Source organism: Bombus impatiens, unplaced genomic scaffold, assembly GCF_000188095.3.
Source record: "Bombus impatiens unplaced genomic scaffold, BIMP_2.2 scf_0010, whole genome shotgun sequence".
Classification (NCBI taxonomy): Eukaryota; Metazoa; Arthropoda; class Insecta; order Hymenoptera; family Apidae; genus Bombus; species Bombus impatiens.
The window spans coordinates 985,546-1,006,007 of NT_176429.1; the positions used below are offsets into that span (position 1 = coordinate 985,546).

The window sequence follows — 20,462 nt, forward strand, 5'->3', positions numbered from 1 at the left end:
GAAGGGCGGTGATCCCGGAAGGAACGAAGCTTTGCCTGAACAGGAAGAGGCCAAAACGATATTTCATCCTCTTCGTTTCACAGCTGTCAATGGCCGCCACTTTTATACGCGAACAGGGTAACCGTGAATTATGCAAAGCACGAGAGCAAAAACCGGTGGTTGGAGTGTGGAACTTGAGGAGAAAATTACAAGCGTCTGGCGAGGAAAGAGGACGTCTGCTCTCTGTTTCTCTCTGATGGGAAAACGTAGAACGTAAAAGAGACAAGAGACTGACAAGTAATTTCCAAGTGACACTTTTAGGTCAAACGAATCGATCACCGGTCCATTTTCTATTACATCATACTGATTTCGAAGGGACTCTCGTCTGTCTTCTATTGACTTCTATCGACATCGAGTGAAGCGGAGTTAGTTGGATGATCTGGCGAAAGAGTTGAGTATTTTTGTTTGGCAAGAAAAAGAACCGACAGAGAATGGATAGAGAAAGAATGTTGCTAATTTCAAGGAAAATAGAATTTCTGTTCTTAAGTTGTTATTTTTTATTTGGTGTTTGTGCAAATTCATATTTTTAATAATTTAACACAGCTGAAAAGATAAAATCCAACCACAAATTCTTTCTTCTACTATAAATCGTCTAGATTCTTCCTTTTCTTGTTTATTATTTATTTATTTCTGTCTAATGTATTTGCTCGTTTAAGTTGTTTTTGTCTCTTTACTGATATCATCTGCCATCGAAAGCATTATTTTCCTCTCTTTTCTTCGACGTATCCTGTGACCTGAATAATTCTTTATCTCCTGCCTAATTTCTAAATCTGTATCATTCTTTCCAGTAATAGATTCTGAAACTCAGACCATTCTTTATCTGAATTTTAACAGACACTGTAACCGAATCGTGCTTCTTCGTTCCTCCGTAGTCGATATCACAGCTTCGTTCTGTTTCTTCGTACGTGAATCTGACCGTTAGCGCGAATTAAAATTCTTTTATGAACCCGTATAATCTTATCCCGTCCTATTACGCTTCAACTTGCACCAGCCGCGGTTTCAAAATGCAACACGTAAAAAAGTTACAGCGAATTTACCTCAGAGTTGCTACGTTATTTTGCCTAAAAAAATGCAAAATAATCACGCAGCTCGATATTAGAGACGAGAAGAGACGTCAAATATTTTTCGTGCCATTTTTCTTTATTTACACAGCATAAAGTTACGTTTCTTGTGCCTCTGACTTTTCACTCTATCAAGTTATCGTTCAGAATCTATGTCTATCAAAGCTGCTCTATCTTAACGAAACACGGAGTTTAATCGATCTTCGTCAATTCATTTTGGATTATTTAAGCACGAAAATAAAATATTCTTACGACATTCAATAAATGTACAGAATCATCTTATAGAGGTACTTACGGAGTACAGATTTACACATTTTTATGGATTTATATATTTATACACTGTTCTACTTTATAGAAAATTATTATCTCCAGAGGAAACTCCTTTATTTTAAGCAAGTACGAGATTTAGTAAATATTCATCGACTTATTCTGGATCGTCGAAGCATGAAAATTAAAAATAACGTAGAATTTTAATTTTATTAACCGTGATAAAGTAGCGAAACGTGGAGAGGCAGAGATTGTCTTTTCACCCGGAGACTATATTTCCGGACGATAAAGTTTCCAGAAGCAGAGAGTGGCCATGAATTCGGCGAACTTAAAACATTCCCGGGAAATGAATCTAACGCGACGTAAAGATTTAAGATGGAAATATTTCACGCTTAGCCAACAAATAAAGATACATTATCACGCCTGGCCGAATCCGCATCACCGCGTAGAATAAAATGTCCGAATATTCGTGAAATATGTAAATTAAGGAACGAAAATTTGCCGTAGAGTGTTATACATATATCACTCGTATAATGTTTTTTATGGAAATTTATTACACGCTTCGGTGCGAAACAAAATTACTGGATAATTTCCAAATCTAAATTATTCGTAGCCCTGCGGGAAAATCTACTGTTGATCAAAGAGGAGACTCAAAAACGAATGGAACAACGAACATCTTTTGTAGGATACTCGCGAGAACCAGACTCGTAGAAATGATAAGCTCGAACAAGATGACTCTAAGCGAAGTTTTCAGTGTTACACAACTTCGAATTTCTTCCGACTCGTCGAAATTCCAACAGAATCGGCGCCGATTCAGAAAAATGAGAAAAAATCGACAGGATTTCTAACGTGGTTCGGGTATATCGAGGATTAAACCGTTCTTTCGCGATGCTCGTTCTCTTAACGAGGCTCATTACGCGAAAGGGGCGAGTCGTGCTGAATCGCAAGTACGTAAAACACGGAGAAGAGTGGCGTTGGCGAGACGCGACGACGATGAGTTCCGCCGGAAGACTTCCGGGAGACGTAGTGGAATCGCGTGTCTGCTGGCGCTCGCTGGCTGAGAGCTTGCAATCCTCGATCGAAAAACGAGCAAACCCCCGATGAAAAAGTAACGCGTGAAACGAGGAGAAAAGAAATGACGACGCGACGACTTTATTAATATCGCGTCGAACGTTTCTTTTTCCTTTTCTTCTCCTTCTATTTTCCCTTTGACATCGTCGGTTTCAATTTGCCGCTAATGCACGTGCGCGAAAACTCTCTCTCCTTCGCCCTCTCTCTCTCTCTCTCTCTCTCTCTCTCTCTCTCCGTGTCTCTGCTCTGTTTATTCCTTTTTCCATCCTGCAAGCCGCATTTTTCGATTGCCTGCGTGCATTCCGAGGAAATATACGGATTATTCACCGAATCATTGGTTTCGTCGTTTTCTTAGTTTCTTTTCGCCAGATGGCAAAGATGGCGAACAAAGGATTAAAAAAAAAAAAAAAGAAAGATGTTATCGATCGAACACGCCAGAGGATTCACGTGGGGAAAAATAGTTGTCATCGACCGAGCGAGATTGTTCTGTCTTGTTTCGGAATTTGAAGCACGGTGTGGCTTTGAAATTGGGGATCAGAGTTTGAGAGGGAAACGTGAAATATTTGTAGAGAATTTGGGTAACGATATTAACGCGCTTATTCTGTAACGACAGAATAGCATTGCGGTACCGTGGGTCGTTAGAATAATTTATTTTTAACATTTAGAGATCGAAACGATATAAGTATTCTCTGTATATCGATTATAGGACAGTAGAAGAGAAAACAATACGAATCTCATCTACAATAATCCATGCTTCAGAGAGTACAATGTGCACGATCTCCAATCGTACAATTCTCCACGGATCGATATGTAGATTCAGCCTAAAGCATATACACGCCTTTATGATACTATATCACTCTGTTCGTCCAGTCTATATCATCGTATAGATTGTCAACTTAGGAATTTCAGGCCACGCGGTATTACACCGTACCATTATATCACATTCTATATCACAGAGCTATCGAAATGATAACGAAACAGCAACTGAATAGCCGCCTCTGATATACATCCGACGATAATCACTCCAAAGGGACTAAAACCTCCATATAAAAACCCTCCTAAATTAGCGCTCAACACATTAATTCTGTTGTAACGCTTTGAACCGTCACTCTGTTGCATTTATACAATAAAATTTCCATCATCTTATACGAAGTTCAATTTCTTCGCCTTATTCGTGAAACGTTCGAACTGCCACGCGAGGAGATCACCGGCGATCTATCGGTTTCGCTATTTCTTGTGTCTTCGACGTGACACTAGCAACACTATCTCGACAACGCAGTTCGCACTCTCTGACTTCTCAACTAACACTGACCATTAATTCGTTTTTCTCTCTTAGCATCCCTTTCTCTTTCCTCTTAGCCCTACCACCGCGACACTGTTTATGGTTTGCCAGGATCTCTTAGGCCTTTCGTCCACGATACTACATATACATTTTTTTTTCTTAATAAATAACTTGACAAAAATTTATATTTATTTACAAAACACCGTTATTTACTTGAAAGATAACTTCACGCTATCTCAACGATTTTTATTTTAGAAGTAACTTCGTAACAGCTTAACAAATCTTTCGCGAGAAACAGCTAAAAGAGCCTTGCGGTCTAGCACACGGCCACGTTTCGACACAATAGCCCCGTAGAATCTTCAAAACTCCGACGAAAGAATCTTCCAACCGATTCAACATCGCCCCCTATTTCCAAACACCGAGACCAAACCACACTTCTACCCTTCCTACTTTCTTTTCACCGGCACACGCTACTCATAACTCAGCCCTCGGTCGAACGCTTTTGCACGTATTTTCACCAACAGATTTCACCACGACGCGGTGCAACGAATTTCGACTCGCATTTTCCATCTCCTCCATCAGCGTCGCTGCAGAAACTGTACTTTCCCTGGCCAGCAATTATGCAAAGTGCCTTCGTTACCATTGGCTTAATTATTTCCGGTTCCATTTTTCGCGATCACCGCGCCCGATATCTCGCGAAACAAATACCAGCCGCTTCTCTTCGTCGCTGACGAAACAGAGAGAGTAGCAGTTACGTCCGTTAAACGAGCAGGAAAGAGCTTCTTTATGTTTAAGATATTCCGATGGGATTGAACGCGTTGTATGGCCAGCAGCTCCTAGACGATGTTACTGGAAGCTGTGGGGTACGTTCCTCGTAGAGCAGCTTCTTCGATTTTGCGAAGATTGCTCGGTCTGTTTCTCGTTACCCTTTCGCTGCTGCAAGTGAATGGGTTTTTGTAGCTTCTTAGGTTTCTTGCCACCGTGGAGCAGGCTTTTGTGGAATATTACATTATGGCGATCTTTTTCTCTCTTCTTTTCTTTTTTTTTCTTTTTTTTTTTCTTTTTTTTCGATAAAGAACGTTTAAGGCTGAAATTGTGTAAGAAAGGAAATATTGCATTAAATTAAATGTTAGAAAGAGAGAGTTGACTGTATATTTACGAAGCGATTGAGTCGAAGCTTTTATAGGATTGTAATTGATTAAAGTCGTATTTTAGCGTTAGAGAGAGATCGATAAAAGCGAGTAGGAAAATGATAAGCTGTTCGAGTTGGAAACTTCATCGGTTTGTAAAAATTGTAATCTTCCAATGTATCGGAGTATTATTATATTTCGATACGAATATGGAATTAATTATGGAAATTTAGTACGCGATATTTTAATTGGCTGTACATATTTCTCGTTTACTTTTGTAGCGGTACATATTAATAACTTTACTGCATTATTGTAGTTTAAACGATTCTATCTAGTCGGTAAATTTCAAAGTAAATATTCATGTTTGGCGAAGAAATTTAATTAAGCCAAAGTGAGGATAAACGATGATACATTATGAAAAAATTAAAACACCATAATTGATACATATCGCAATGGAAATTGATCATTTAATTAATCAATCTCCCAGCGAAATTAATTAAGCATTTGCACGATGAATATCCTGCAAAAGTAATACTGAAGATCTTGGAAAGTACGGAGTATATGTGTTCCACGTGCATATTTTACATTACTCAACGTGTAATTCTTAACATCAACGTCCATTGTTCACGAAATATCAGAAGGATCATGAATCATACAAATATTAATTATCCGACAAATTAGTGCTATCGTTGAAATTAATTAGTCGCGTTATAGCTGTTCGTGAATACTGATGTGAAAACTTTGAACCATCGAAATTCATTCGTTTCGATAATAAATCACGGTTAAACGAAAAGGAACGTTTTATCAGAGGAAACACGCACAGTTTTCTGTAAATCTCACCACGATTCTTATTACGTGCCGCTTTTCTAAACGCATGGTTAAGATAATTTCTACGAATCTTCCGTTTAAAAGCACTCGTTCTCGCTTTCCTTTTATTACGATCAAAGTGACTCGAATGCTGTGTTGCTTTTAATGAAATTATATTAAGAGAGGTGTTCACGAGAATAACCTATTTTTGTGTTCCACGTTGAATACGTTAATTAAATTACCACGGGCGTAGATACGCTGCAATTAACTTGCCAAGAGGTAAAGCAGCTTTTTATTTTAAATTGCACCTCTGCTTCGTTATTTCAAAATATTAAATTAAGACGAAACTCATATCGAGTATTAAATATATCAAATGGAGAAGTCACATCAGGTAATTGAACAAATTATATTAATGCGTATGTATGCCACGGTCACTCGATATTCAGACACCATAATTTTCGAGATATGTAGAATATATAATGGTTCTAAAAATAACGTCATAAAAGCAAAAGGAAAGGCTAGTGGGCGAAAAGTCAACGTTGCGCGAAGTTCGGGTATATTAGGTCGTCCGGAAAGTGTCTTTCTTTCGCAAACATGTTTTTTTGGAACAATGCACCTTCGTACGAACGTGAAACCAAGTCTGTGAAATATCTCAACAGAACAAAATGGATCGTACGTAATTCGACAAAATAATATAAACCGAAGAAACGTTGTGCGTCTATTATTTGCTCATAAAACGAAAGAAACTTTTGGGACAACCTAATACATTCGCGATCTCTCATCAAGAAGAATAAAAAATGAAAACGGGCGATGAGGCCAAGGACACGGTCCATGAGTAAACTAAAAAGAATTGAAGACTAAAAAGAAAACACCTTACTGAAGAAATAAAATAGTCAAACTCGAAGATGGTATCCCGCTGGAGGTAACCATCCACATGTTATTTGGCAATTAAGTTAGAAAAATTTACCAAATGTCCAGCTGGACAAATTGTAAAGCACAAGTTAAATAATAAAAAGAAAACCTCACTGAAGAAAACACCTCACTGAAGAAATAAAATAGTCAAACTCGAAGATGGCATCCCGCTGGAGGTAGCCATCCACATGTTATTTGGCAATTAAGTTAGAAAAATTTACCAAATGTCCAGCTGGACAAATTGTAAAGTACAAGTTAAATAATAAAAAGAAAAAAAAGAAAACTAAGAAGAATGCGACAGGTACGTGTATTCGTTGAAGTTCCCCTGATTTCTCGTACACGCATCGCTGCTTTTCACGTCGTTAAAAAATATCAATAGCGAGTCCATTCGGTATTATCAGGACGAGTTTATGGTTTTATAAACCATAGAAGAATTTCTAACGATATTCTCAAACAATTCTAACTCAAGAAATTGCCTCATTCACGCTGATCCGCAGCCTAAAATTCAAATCAAGCTTAAATCAAATTCCATCCAGTTAAAGGGAAACAGACGAGTCAGAGGAAAATTCGTCTTTTTACGACGATGTAATTTACTGTTGAAACAGAATGACTTCTTTGAAGAGCTTCTTCCTAATTTCACAAACTCATAGACGATTCGTCGAAGGAACTTTGTCACGACAGTCCTCGATACGGCAAGTTTCACGTTGTCCATCGTGGTTTGCCGCCTCTTGGCGAACATGTTTGGTAAAGATAACTTGGAAAATGCAAATCAGGACTGCGAAGAGATATACATGTATATGTGGAATATATGTAAAAGTGGAAGAGGGAGCGAGAGCAACCAAGGAGCATCGCCTCAAGGTAGAAGATGGCGTATCCTCATCGTTCCAAAGTGAGCTAGCTACGGCCCTCGTCAGCCGATTCGGGGAATCCCTTTGTGCCGCGAAATTGGTCGAGTTCACTGGCTTGTCTACTATAAACAAAGCTGGTTCTGGCCGCTGTGCTGGAAACTGTCGAGCGTCCATTTCGTCTTGCAAACGAAGCAAAATCCACGTCGTTCGATCGAAGGAACGATGGTACACGATGCCGAGAAGGCTGCCGCCTAGAAACGGTCGCGCTATTGCTTAGTTGCACGGTAATTTCCAAGAGGAAGGACAAACAAACGATCAACATTGAAATTTCGTACAGACAATTACAAATTTTTAGCGACAAGTTTAGCGGTCAAAGGTTTTACGACGAAGGAAGATACTTTGAAATTTGATAAATTTCAACGCCAACAAGAACGTAGAGGTATCGTACTTACGATACGAAAGGTGTGACGAAACTGTCAATTGCCAATTTTGATGAAACTTCTAGTCGGAATAGCGTTCTGAAAAATATTTGGCCAATATTTTTCTTTGTCGATCGTTTGCCATTTTAAATAGCAAAAATAGCCCTCGATGTTACGGTCGAAAAAAATGTTTCTTCCGATATATTGAAAACTATTCGGACTAGAAAAAAAAAATTACTTTCAATATTTTGTCAAAAAATATTTTTCTGCAAAAGTTTCGTCAAAAACTGTTTTCATCGATGTTTCGCGTATCATTTAGAAAACTGCAATACTTTGTTCGAAAGTTTCATCAACAGTTGTTTAAGCAGAAGTTGTGCATTTTTGAAATTACAGATTCGCGTAGCTGCGATATTTCCCCGTAAATTAATTTCGCTAAAACGTTCACCAAGAAGTTTGAGCAGAAATTTCTCCCTGTGTATTTTTTCTTTTTTTTTTTTTTTTAATAAGTAGTTGCAATATTTCGCCTAAATGGCCAATAATAATTAGGAAAGCCCTCTTGTAAAATTCATAAAAATCCAAACCGACTACCATCGACTGAAAGTGTTACTAACCAAGAAACGACGAAACACCGATTCGCAAGCTGTAACCCATCAACATTGCCATAATTCTTCGTCTCGATCCGTAGCAAAAATTGAAGCAGCAAAGTTATTCTTAAAGACCATGGCACAAGATCCGGAACAGACGTCACGCGATGAGACTAGGAGACGTTCTTGCGCGATCTGTCGCGAAGATTCATCCGCGTCGAGAAATTCGGTCGAGAGAAATTCATAAAGATCCATTTTTCTTACACGATGCCGCTCTTAATATCTTCCGCAAGCTTCTCTTTTATTTCAACGGGGACTAGGTAAGTCGAGAGAGGATGGCAGAAGGACGGATGGAACGAGGGATGGAAGTCGGAAGGAAATAAAACGCGCGCAGGATTGCGACTCGTAACCGAGTTTGCCTTTCAGACCAGCGAGTTTTAGGCAACGGGGGCTGAATAACGTATCAGACAAGTGACAGGAGATTGCTACGAGGTTACAGGCTGGTTTATTTAAGAGATGACGCGCCCTTTCAGTCGGAGGAAGACGGTTATAAAAAGATTACTATTTGAAAAATCGATAAATAAATAAGCGATGATATAGTTTGAAATATACAGGTGATCCGCGAGTCGCTTTTCCTTTTAAGAGTTACATAACTTTTTTCTATCGCATATCCTCGAAACGTTTGCCTCCGATTTTTAGTTCGTTTCTGAGAAATTTACAATGGAAAAATTCACAGCTGACAACGAGCAACGATATTTATAAAAGAGAATATCGCGTTTCTATCCGTTTGCTTGGTGTTGATATCTATAAAATGCAGAAACTACTTGCTATTTATGAGACGAAGAATAAAATCCGAAAAACATGATGTTCTCTGCTGTGAAGTTGAAGTCACGCGCGATTAATTCTGATAATTAAGATTCTACTGTATTTTTAACGCTATAATAATCTGTTTTTCTTTAAATCACGGAAACTTGGTTACGATATTCTTCTATGCAGGTTCTATTAATTTTGTACATTTTTCGTACTTCGATAAAACAATATCTAATTTACTCTTTCTACGTTTTTCCTATGTTTCTTTATATTTTTTGCGTCTGTACGATATTCCAACTAGTACGAACTGTTTCGCTGGTGGATCTTTAATGGGTTAATGGAAAACGGATCGATGCGTGAAGATTGTTCTACGGGATAGATGTTGCTGTTGGATGATTTGTATTATCGGCCACGAGGACGCGTTCGTTGGAATGATTGTCTCGGCGACGAGCTCATTAACGCTTCGAAGAGGGACGCCCATTGAACCGATGGAAAAATTGGATGCAATGCGGTGGTGTGCATCCTGCATAGCTGCTTCACGGAGTAATTTTCAAGTACAAAAGAGAATATTGCCGTGTCTTGACACAGTAATTGCGAGATTAATCGATTCTCATGATAGAAGTATGTAATTTAACAAAAAAGTAGTATATGCGTTTACGATGAGACAAGAATCGTGATATTGTAAATAAGAAATTACAAATTTTTACTTTAATATCGCTTTTTTACTCTCGAACGTATCATTCGTTTAGTTAATTCTTTTAGGTTCGAACTTTTTTTAATCTGTAAGAAAAACTGTCTTCTATCGATCATTGGGATAAATTGTTTAAATATTTATATACAACCCTGTCGTAAAATTTTATTGACTCGTATTTGCTCTATGATTAAACATTTCTCAATGGTCTGGCTGTTTAAAGATTCCTTAAGTGGTATTAAAAAACTTTCAATGACATAAAATGAGATTTTTCTTCGCGACAAATGACATGGATTTTCTTTCATAAGGTATACTGTATCAAACACGATACATCAAACGCTGTAGCATCGTTGCGAATTGATATCAATACTTTTATCGATCTTCTCGACAATTCGTCATTCTTCGTCGCTTATATTGAAAATTCTTGCAACAATGATACAATATGGCAAACGATGCTGAAATATCCAACGCAAAGCCACTCTGTTTGTAAAAACGAAGCAAAGAAATTCATGTTTAGACGATATTCGATGAGATGATTAATCGATATCTCCTCTATTAACCCTAAACTTACTCTTCTTCTTTCTCGACGAATAATTAATGATACAGCGGCAAGATACGAGAACGAAATAAATTAAAACGTAGAAATTTAATTCCCTTGCCGATTATTAATTACCAAATAATTAACAAGCAGATAAAATAATTAGTATCAATTAGTTTAAAATCCGGAGAAAACATATCGAACTTTATCGAATATATATTTTCATAAGGAATGTTATTTTAATAGCCGCTATTGTGTCGTCTAAATACAAAGTATGCGTTTAACTGAAAATTTTGTTCAGAGAGAAAGCGAGAGAGGATAATTGCACTTGTTGCATCTTTTGAACGAGGCAAATGGTCACTTCTCGACGTTTAAACAAATCGTTAGCCATTTGGTACACGCGTTTTAATTTGCTGTATGTGTAGCATCGTGAAATCGTGCCTCGCGATTTTCATTTAAAGCGGCAAAGGAATTCAACTGTGGTGGAATACTGGACAGAACGCTTTTCGATAGTCGTAATTACCTCGAGCTTTAATAACTTTTCAAGCTGATGTTTCGCAATTTGTATTTTACATTTGTTTCTACTTATACGCGAATATACAGATTCCGAGAAAATATTCCGAACAAGGAAATATTTCAAATAACTCTCATACAAAAATGTTATTTTCTATGATTATTCCAGAACGTATCTTATTCCCAAAATCATCGTAGAAGGTGATAAATCTTTTGGACAATATCAACTTCCTTTTCTCTAATTATAATTCCGCGATAACGTTATCCCAAATTATTTGATATCCCTCCGATAAATTATAGCGTTGAACGTAATTACAAAGCTTTTCAATTACTGTTATTTCGACGAGAAAGGAACACTGGAAAAATTGCGAACGAGACGATAATTTCGAAGATGGAGCTGGACAATTCAATGGAACGAAAAACGTACAGCGTTTTAAACGCAGCTTCCTCTTTATTTACCTCAACCGAGATATCCACGGATGAAAATACTATGATAGCATTATTGTCATCGATAATAACTATATCGGGAAGCTCATTAGCAGGCCATGGGTGCCGAGCTATTATTATCCTCGTCGAAAATCACCGCTCGTTTTCGGATAACGATCACTGGGCCGGTGATCGTAAAATAAGATACGCTTGTTCGAGCATCCGTTCCACTGGTTTTATTGGCGACGCTGCATGCGTTACAAGAGTGAAACATAAACGTAATCGACTGCGGATGAATTATGAGAGAATTGATATAGGAACCTCGAATTTGGTTCGATTAATAATGGGATAGCACGTTAATTGAAAATTTTCGCACGATGTTGTTTGAACTTGAAAACATCGCGAAAGTTCAAATTTGCAAGATCTTTTTGGCTATAACAAAAAGTTATAAAAGGTAAAAGAACTACGATAATAATTAATAACGGGAAAATGATATAGATGAATAATATTATTTGAAAATGGAAAATATATATTATAAAAAGGTTAGATTTTGAATTAAAAACGTCCTAACGCGAAGAAGAAACAACCAACTATAATTATCGTAATGTTATTTAAAATTTCAAGAAATGTTTTAATTTCATTTTTCTTATTTTTCGACTTAATTATTTAAAACGTGAATAAATTATTGTTTCGAGCGGAGATATAAACGGTTTTTTCCTCTTTGCGTTGTTTAATTAATCAACAACCAGGAGAGACATTGTTCGTTATTTCGTGTTACATATCCTTGTTTTAATACAAATATTACTTTAATTATAACAAAATATTATATGTTTTTGGACATAATAATTGATAATACCGATATGATATTCTCCTTGACAAAATGAAATTATTCGATAAACGATATATAGAAAGAAATTGATTAAAATCCGCGCAATCGGATCATAAACTCTTCGAAAAAGTATCCGGAAACATTATAATATTAAACGAGCACAATACTAATTGGAAAATTGGCCGATTTAATTATCTCAACAGAAATGATCGTAATCATTTATAAACTTCCGCTCGTGAATCCGATAATGATTACTGATAAAATCTCATTAGAAAACAATAAAACAAGGTATATCATTACTTTGTAATTATATATTTGTAGATTCGTTATTTCCATATTAATGACAGAAGAGTAATTATACTTCTTGCGTATTATGACCAAAGCTTTCAGAAATTTTCTGAAATAAATTGCGAGTGAAACCAACAGCCTTGAAATATTCCAGAGAGTTAATTCCATATTTTAAAAATAATTAGTACGTGGGTCTGCATTTAGATTTTAATTTTCCTTACGTTCTAGAAACTTTTTCGCTCCTTAAACTTTATCTACTCTATTCGTTTCATACGTTTCATTTTTAATACTCAAATAGTCTATTCAATTTCCTTTCTTCTAAAACATTTGACAAATTTACTTTGCAAAATTACGATATTCGTATATCCTACTACGAACTTAAGAACAATTTGAGCATACTTTATCATTTAAACTCCATTTCGCAATACTATACTATAAACTAATATTCGCAAATACAGGATGGAACGAAAGTTATCTCTTAATCAAACTTCATTTTAATTTTGTCGAAAACAAACTAAAAAATCGAAGATCATAGAATCCATAATATTCATAAAACGTTGTAACGTGAAATATAATTTTTAATTCACCATGAGACATCGGTCCCGATTCTTAAATCATCGGAACTTCCAAAACGCGTATGACTCATTCGTAAGCCAAATCGATCGACTCTGGTTCCTGAAAAATTCTTAATTTTAGTATCAACCTGACATCTGTGGAAACGTTCATTTTCCAGATAACAAGTCATCTCTTTTATTACGATCGATCGGTTCTCGACTTCTGTATGGTCCACGTAAGAGTATTTTTGGATCGATCGGTTAGCAAAACTCTCGAAAAAAAAAAAAGAAAAAAAAATTTCCCAAAAGCCGCTTAAACTCAAACCACCATTGGTGTCTCCAAATCGTCGCAAGAACATAGAACTGGAAATTCCCCGAACCAAACGCAGAGGACAAGCTCTCTCCCACGAGGAAGAACAGCTGGAAAATCGTGAGAGCGTGCATTTACAAAACTAAAACTCGGACGCAATTTGTGGTTTGCGGATGGTGTTTCGCGGACGCCAAATCGCGGCGAAAACGGAAACGAGGGACGACCGAAACGGCCGTTTCGTCGACTAATTTTAATCACTGCTGATTTCGTGGTTCGCTCGGCTGTTTGTCGAGCAAATTGTTCCCTGGAAATCGGCGAAAGCGTCGAGACCTCGAATCCACCACGCATTCAAATCACCGCCGCCACTCCCGTTTAACCGTATGCTGATTGCTCGACCACCGAATTGTTTGTGTTTTTTCCCAACAATCCTTCTCCCGTATTTTTATTTATTTATTTTTTTTTTTACTCTCTTCATGCTCTTGTATAAATTTTTAACGCGTTCCAGCATTCCATCGATCCCCCGTATAGGATACCTCCCTTTTTCCATTCTAGTTCGACTTGTTCCTTTTTTTTCTTCTCTTTTCGTCGATTCTTTTCTCCTTGTGCTCTCGTTCGGCAACGAACAACGGAGCTGTGGAACTCAAGCAAAAAACGTGTAAGTTTGGAAGTTGGTCTTTATTGGACGGAGAAAGAGTTTCGATGGGATGAGGCAGTCGTGAGAAAGAGAGCAACGGATAATCGATGGAGGGCTGGCTGGCTGCCTATGCAGATTGGGATTGGTTTGCAAGAATGTGGAAAAGTTGCTCTTGATTTCGCGAAAATAAGGGGACAGTGAGAGCGGATTTATGTATTGCGCGATAAGAGCGTTTTCTTATTGTTTTCGCTGCTTGAAACGTCATATGAGAAAATCTTATTTCATACGTTTGATCCGCTTTTTCACATTGAATCGCCTCGTTGCCGATTGTACCATCAATGCTAAGATACCCTGTGTATGTGTGTAGAAAACAGCGAGCAACGATGTTAAAACAAACGTTATTAATATAATTGATACTGGTGTTAACATATTTGTGTTTGTAAGTAAACTACCTTTTGTTTTATCATTTTTCTACGCTATACTTAAAATGTTATTAAGCTGGAATATTTTAGAAATTGTACCATACACCCAACAGGATACGCAATTTGTCGTACCCTCTTAATAATTAGTTTGCTACTCCTTTATTTGCCCTACGCACGAACGAATAAACAACAATCGGATTTGCCAAATGCAAAAAGGTAAAACGGGTCGATGAATTTTTTAGACCATTTCTTTACTTGCATACCCTATATATTGACAATTTAAGAATATTTTGTTCCATTACTTGACATATCTAGTTCCTAAAAATTAGTTACGACACTCCATATTTTTTGCTGGTGTTAGAATTTAATCTCGAAGTTAAGATAAATAATCTGTGGAAGACGCAATGTTTATATCGAAATAATATTAGGTGATATTTAATAAACAGAATTACAGAACCAAATGTATTTAAAACATAAGTGAGTGATATGGTATAATTAACAAAGTGTGCAGGTAAAGAATTTATGGATTGTCGACAGTTGGCCAGTTGCTCTCAGACTGACTGTACGTAGTGACCCATGGTCCCTTAAAAGATTTTCAACCCCACTCTCTATACAGTAGTGAGTATGACCTGTGTAAGTGTCCCGTTCAAATGCCTGTGTAGGTGTCTATATAAGACTATTTGTGTCTATGTGTGTAATATCGTTGTATTGCAACAGCTGGTAACAACAAATATACGAAGAGATCTGCTTACTCAAGATCCATACATCAAGTACAATTTTTTCGAGCTAATGTTCAACGTTAAATGAATTCCGTCACGCGACACGTTTCCACTTACGATCGACGAGAATGCGGTAGACGCGAGTTACAAGTAGAGTCAGAAAAGAGAGTAGGCCAGCTTTGTCGGTTTGGAAATCCGCGAAGGAGGCCGGGTTTCCGTGTTTCGTTCGAACGGGAAAAGTTACAAAGGATTTGAAAATAGAACCCGATCCCGTTGCATAACGACGCCGATTCGAAATAGAAAAATGAGAAAGCAGCGTTTCGCAAAAGGTAATACGCGTTGGTCTTGCAAATTTCTCTTTGACGATCGACATTCGACCAGCACCTGTGTCACGATCGATGTGATTCACTGGGATGACGAGGATTTGGGAGGAAAAATAACCTTTGGGCTTCGTCAGAGAATCCCAGTTTTGCCAATGCACCGGGACATTGCAACAGCTGTACGAACTAAATCTTTGCCATTTCATTCCCATATTTTGGAATAATTGAACTTCCCATTGAAATTATCGAGTTTCTTCAAGTTGTTTTAATAATCTTCGCGATTGTTACGTGATTCTGTGTTTGAAAATGCATTAAAACGCACTCGAAGTTACTGAAACTTCGAATTTAACGTTTCAGAAATTCGAATTAATTCGATTGCGCACTTTCGAGTCTGCGATCAAACTGCGAGGTGTTATCGAAATAAAATGCGATAATGGAAATAAAGAGAAACAAAGGAAAGAGAGCAATTGGATTCGAACTGTACTTGGTGGCAAATATTTGAACGATTTAGTGAACAATATAAAACGCACGATGGATGCGTGGTCAGGTGACGAAAGGAAATAATGAAATTTTCGAGCTACGCTTTTGTTTGACGTTCGTGCATCGAACAAAGCGTACTGTAAATAACGATATATTTTGCGCGATACTAGGTACGCGACTCGTAGTTACGTTTAAGATGAAACGGTGCAACATCAAACATTGCAACTTGCATCGAACATCCAATTCATTAAAAGGAACTGAAATGGAAAAACTAAGTTTAATCCAGTAATCTTCGTCGACGCGAGTATAAAAATTGTGTTTCATGTTCGATTTCTGCTAATTTAATATTCGCAATTATTTCGAATAAGTATTAAATCATTCGGAAGATTAAATCGTTCTAATTATATCAACTTAATTATATTAAACGTGTACTCGTGAAAAAAACAAAGTGCTTTCAATTACAGAGATGAATAAATATAAATACACGCAGCAACAAATATAAATATACTTTCATTAAAATAGTAAAAAGGACGAAAAATAACCTAAGTTTGTATTAACGCCAGCTGGTCGCCCGCACAGCTTTTATAACAATTTACGTTTATTAGTCTCTGTTCGAACACCGTTTATACGTTGAATTTCAAAAAACGCGCCAACAAGCGTTCGTTTATTTTTAATTAGGAGTCCATACGCTGAATTTCACAGCCCCAACTTCAGCAACTCGTGGAATATGGCTAACTCTTAAAAAAAATTGCACCCCCTTCGTTTTACGCCTCACGACTGTCCCATAAAAAGTAGCATACTATCCATACTTCACGATTCTACGTACAGCCATTTAGGCTGATAAGTATACCAGTCACTTTTGCATTTTATGTACATTTTATACACAATCTTCAAATTGAATCTCCCCGAAAACTAAGCCTCGACCGAGAAAATTATACTTTATATTTCCTTCTTATTTTTTACAGGAAATCGCTTCCTACTCGTGACGTATTATTACGACGTACTACTACTTTGACGTATTATTCGGTCGCGTTATGTATACATGTTGAGATTATTTGATGTGTAAACAGAGAAACCCGTGGATGAATTGTAAGGTAGAAAATATATTTAAATAGAAGTGTAATTACAAGTAAGAATACAATTTGAGCTGGTCCAGATCCGCACGTTAGCTGTGTTACCCAATAACTGAAAACTCCGAAGTCAACGTCGCCTGTCTACCGTTTATGGTCTGTCTTCGTCCCAGTCTATTGTTTATACGCTGTCGATGGCTTCGGTGCTTGAGAAAACTAAAAAGACCAGATGCAGAGTTTTCTTAGAAGTGGTGACCACTTCAACAATACACGTCGTATTAAAATAATATAGGTGTATTACAATTGTTGTTATTTTTGTATTTAGAGATAGAATTACGATAATTATTATTTTATTCTTTGGATAAATCTATCACACCGTTCTGGGCCGAAAAATCTTTATTGCACTTTTTTACATGGACTAGGTATAAAAAAAAGAGAATATCTTAAACCTATCGATTAAATCCATCGATTATATCTAGAACTGTCTATTCTAGTTACTATTTATTGCAACTAGCGCATCTGCATATGCATGACGAGCGCGAACTCGCGTTGTCATTTTCAACAACAATCTTGCCATATAAATACATTAAAAGCGTCCTTATGAAACGTCCGTTTTGTCTCCTTTCGCTTTCAGTTAGAATATCCAGTGTCCGCGTCGTGTAAATCTCGTCGACGTTCAATCAATTCATACCCTGGCGCAGTTATTGAACCGAATCGGATTTGCGGGGACAATCGTCATCAGACAATCGGTGCTTTGTACCGGGCGCAAGTTTGATCGGTGGCGACTGTGTTGTCCCAACTATCAGTCAACGACCATTTAACTTCGGTGTGTGTAAATTGCATAAGAGAAAAGGCGGTCGATAATAGCTCGTTTCAGTGAAAAATTCACCGTATAAATTTGAATAAAACCTATACATTCAAATATGCGTTGATAAATGTTACATGGATTTTTACAACCAACAACGCTTGCAATTTTTAACCGGGAATGAACATTTTTAAAGTCACAGTTCGCTCGAGCAGACGATATATAAAGAGGAGAAAAGTCACGACGAAAGTCACATTCTTGCCTTTTCGTACGAAGATCGCAATGGAGAAACGTAATACGTCGTATTTTTCATATTTTATGCAGCAACGATATTAAAATTAGTACTTGTGCTGTCGAGCTATTTTACATTATAAATTTCTGTTCTTTAATATTTAACTTCGTCTCGACTTATCACAGCATTCGTTTGTCACGAAACTTGGTAGATTCGTCAGCTATTTCTAAAAGGTTCGTATGTTTGAATTTAACAAAAGTTTTCTTCCCAACTGCGCAACTATTCCAAAATACTCTCTTCTACACGCCAAGTAGAATGTAAATTAAAAAACCAACAAAAATGGATTTATATATCATGCATTTGCCCTGTAATCTTCGTATAAAATCGCGATCAATCCACGATGTGTTTACGTCGGAAATTGCACTTCGAAGAAAATTGCAATTGACGCAACATTAATCGAGGACAACTCGATCCCACTGCAATAAAATTTAACGATCAATTCAAGGAAACCGCTTTGGGAAAATTAAGAAACTCTAGAATCAATTTTTGCAGTGAAATGAACAATTCCGCTATGTGTATGTTACAAGTGTACGTATAAATTAGGAGGAATTATATAAATTAAAGCGATAGATGAGAAGTGGATCGTAAAAAGTCCTTCGCTGAATTACGGACCGGATGGTCGAACAAGGATCGAGTATTAGCGTTTTTATTTAATGAGCTGGCGAAAATGACCGTCTCGACGCGCTCGCTGAATTTACGCGTTGTTAACTTGACAACCATAAATTAAGATAGAGACGAAAGCCAGCGAAGGCAGACACGTGCTGAAAGCTACTCATTGTCAAAGTGAAACATGTTACGGGAATTATAATAAATCGCGTTCCCATGCGAGCCAAAGAAGCCCGTAAATAATCAGATTATCGTAGATCAGCATCTCGGAATAATGACGTAAAAGTTTCGACGAGTTGATTTATGCAGCTTTCGATACGTCACTGCTGCGACTTGCAACATTGAATTATAGCTAATGCCTCGAGATGTGTTTTCCACTAATGTGCCCTCATATACGAAGATCGATTTAGTTTGCATAGACGGACGAATAGCAGACGAGTAAATCGACAGAGAAATTTATACGAATGAACCTGATTCTTTCGATGCTCTTCTTGCATCTAACGATACAATTGACAGTGAAAAAATGATCGTTTTACGACTGAGAATATCTTCCGCTCTGCTTATCCAAGTCGAAAGGTTTTCCTTCTAATTCGATAATTTTTAAGCAAAAATAAAATTCCTCGTTGCCATTTCTATTCTGCGCTAGCTTCCTGCGACTTTTCCTTTTTGTTTCGTACAGCGAGTCGTTGAAAGAACACTGTTTTAAAGCAATGGAAGAAATAAAAAGAAGTTGATCTAAAATCGATTCCTAAAAGTACCTATAAGGAAAGGAGAGCTTTCAGAGGTGGAAAAGGCGAATGGCAACGGTGCATAGCTACCGAATGGGGCTACTTTAAAAGCAACCGTTACAATGTAAAATAATTTCGTATAAATAACAATAGGTATAAAAAGACAGGTATATAACGGTAGGATTTTTATACACGTATGCGAATGTTAGGAATTTTATTACGTTTTATAATTTATATTGCATCTCGTAGAGAAACTATGATTTAATAACAAATAGCAAACATAGAAAAGTTTAAACGACGTGTTTATCGAAATTCCGAATGCTCGAAGAAACGTAATATCTTTGATATTTCATAGAACCTATACACAGGTTTTGCATATTTCATAGAATCTCTGGTAGAATCTTGTATATTCCATGGAGTTTCGAACATTTGGTAATTCCTGGATCTCCCGTAGAATTTTAACATTCTATTGAATTTTTCATAAAATATTTCGTAACGATATTTAACAATATCTAATAGAATATTTCATAAAACTTCGCACGATCGAACGAATTTTCCCGGGGAAAAAAAATAAAAACTTCTAACAAATTGAGAATTCTGTCAGCATCCTGACATCGTTTAGCCATAGAGAAAAGGAGAAAATCGCTAGATGCTGCGTGCAATTATTTGTCCATTGTCCTCGTAGAAGCGAGAAAGCAGAATCGCGCCGGTGAAAATATTGCGCCCGGACAAGGCCATCGGATAGAAATCACCGCTGCGCGACGAGATAATCGTCGAGGCTCGTCACATATCTCTTCAAAGCGAAATTGTTGCCCGGTCGAGGGATGAATCCAGGCGAAGCTCTAAACGAAGTCTGGGTGCCACGCAAATGCGGCGGGACAATTCCGCGAATTCGAATCGCGCCTCGCGATTTCAACCATTTCAGAGAGTAGGGAACGGCCGAACGTACCCAATTTTTTCTACTTTTCCACGCTGGAACGCGAAATAGATGCCACTTTTCTATTGTT

At 37.2% G+C, this 20,462-nt stretch overlaps 1 protein-coding gene and 1 long non-coding RNA gene across 2 annotated transcripts in view; one reads left to right on the forward strand and one right to left on the reverse strand.

Annotated features, from left to right (window-relative positions):
* LOC117152225 overlaps positions 1–12,749 on the reverse strand; it is a 31,662-nt gene extending 18,913 nt beyond the window's left edge. The window contains exons 1-2 of the long non-coding RNA XR_004462545.1: positions 12,737–12,749; positions 1,371–1,390 (exon numbers count right to left, since the gene is read on the reverse strand). This is a non-coding gene — a long non-coding RNA (uncharacterized LOC117152225). The remainder of the gene's footprint in view (positions 1–1,370; positions 1,391–12,736) is intronic.
* LOC105680549 (connectin) overlaps positions 1–20,462 on the forward strand; it is a 359,117-nt gene that overhangs the window by 288,977 nt on the left and 49,678 nt on the right. The window lies entirely within an intron of this gene.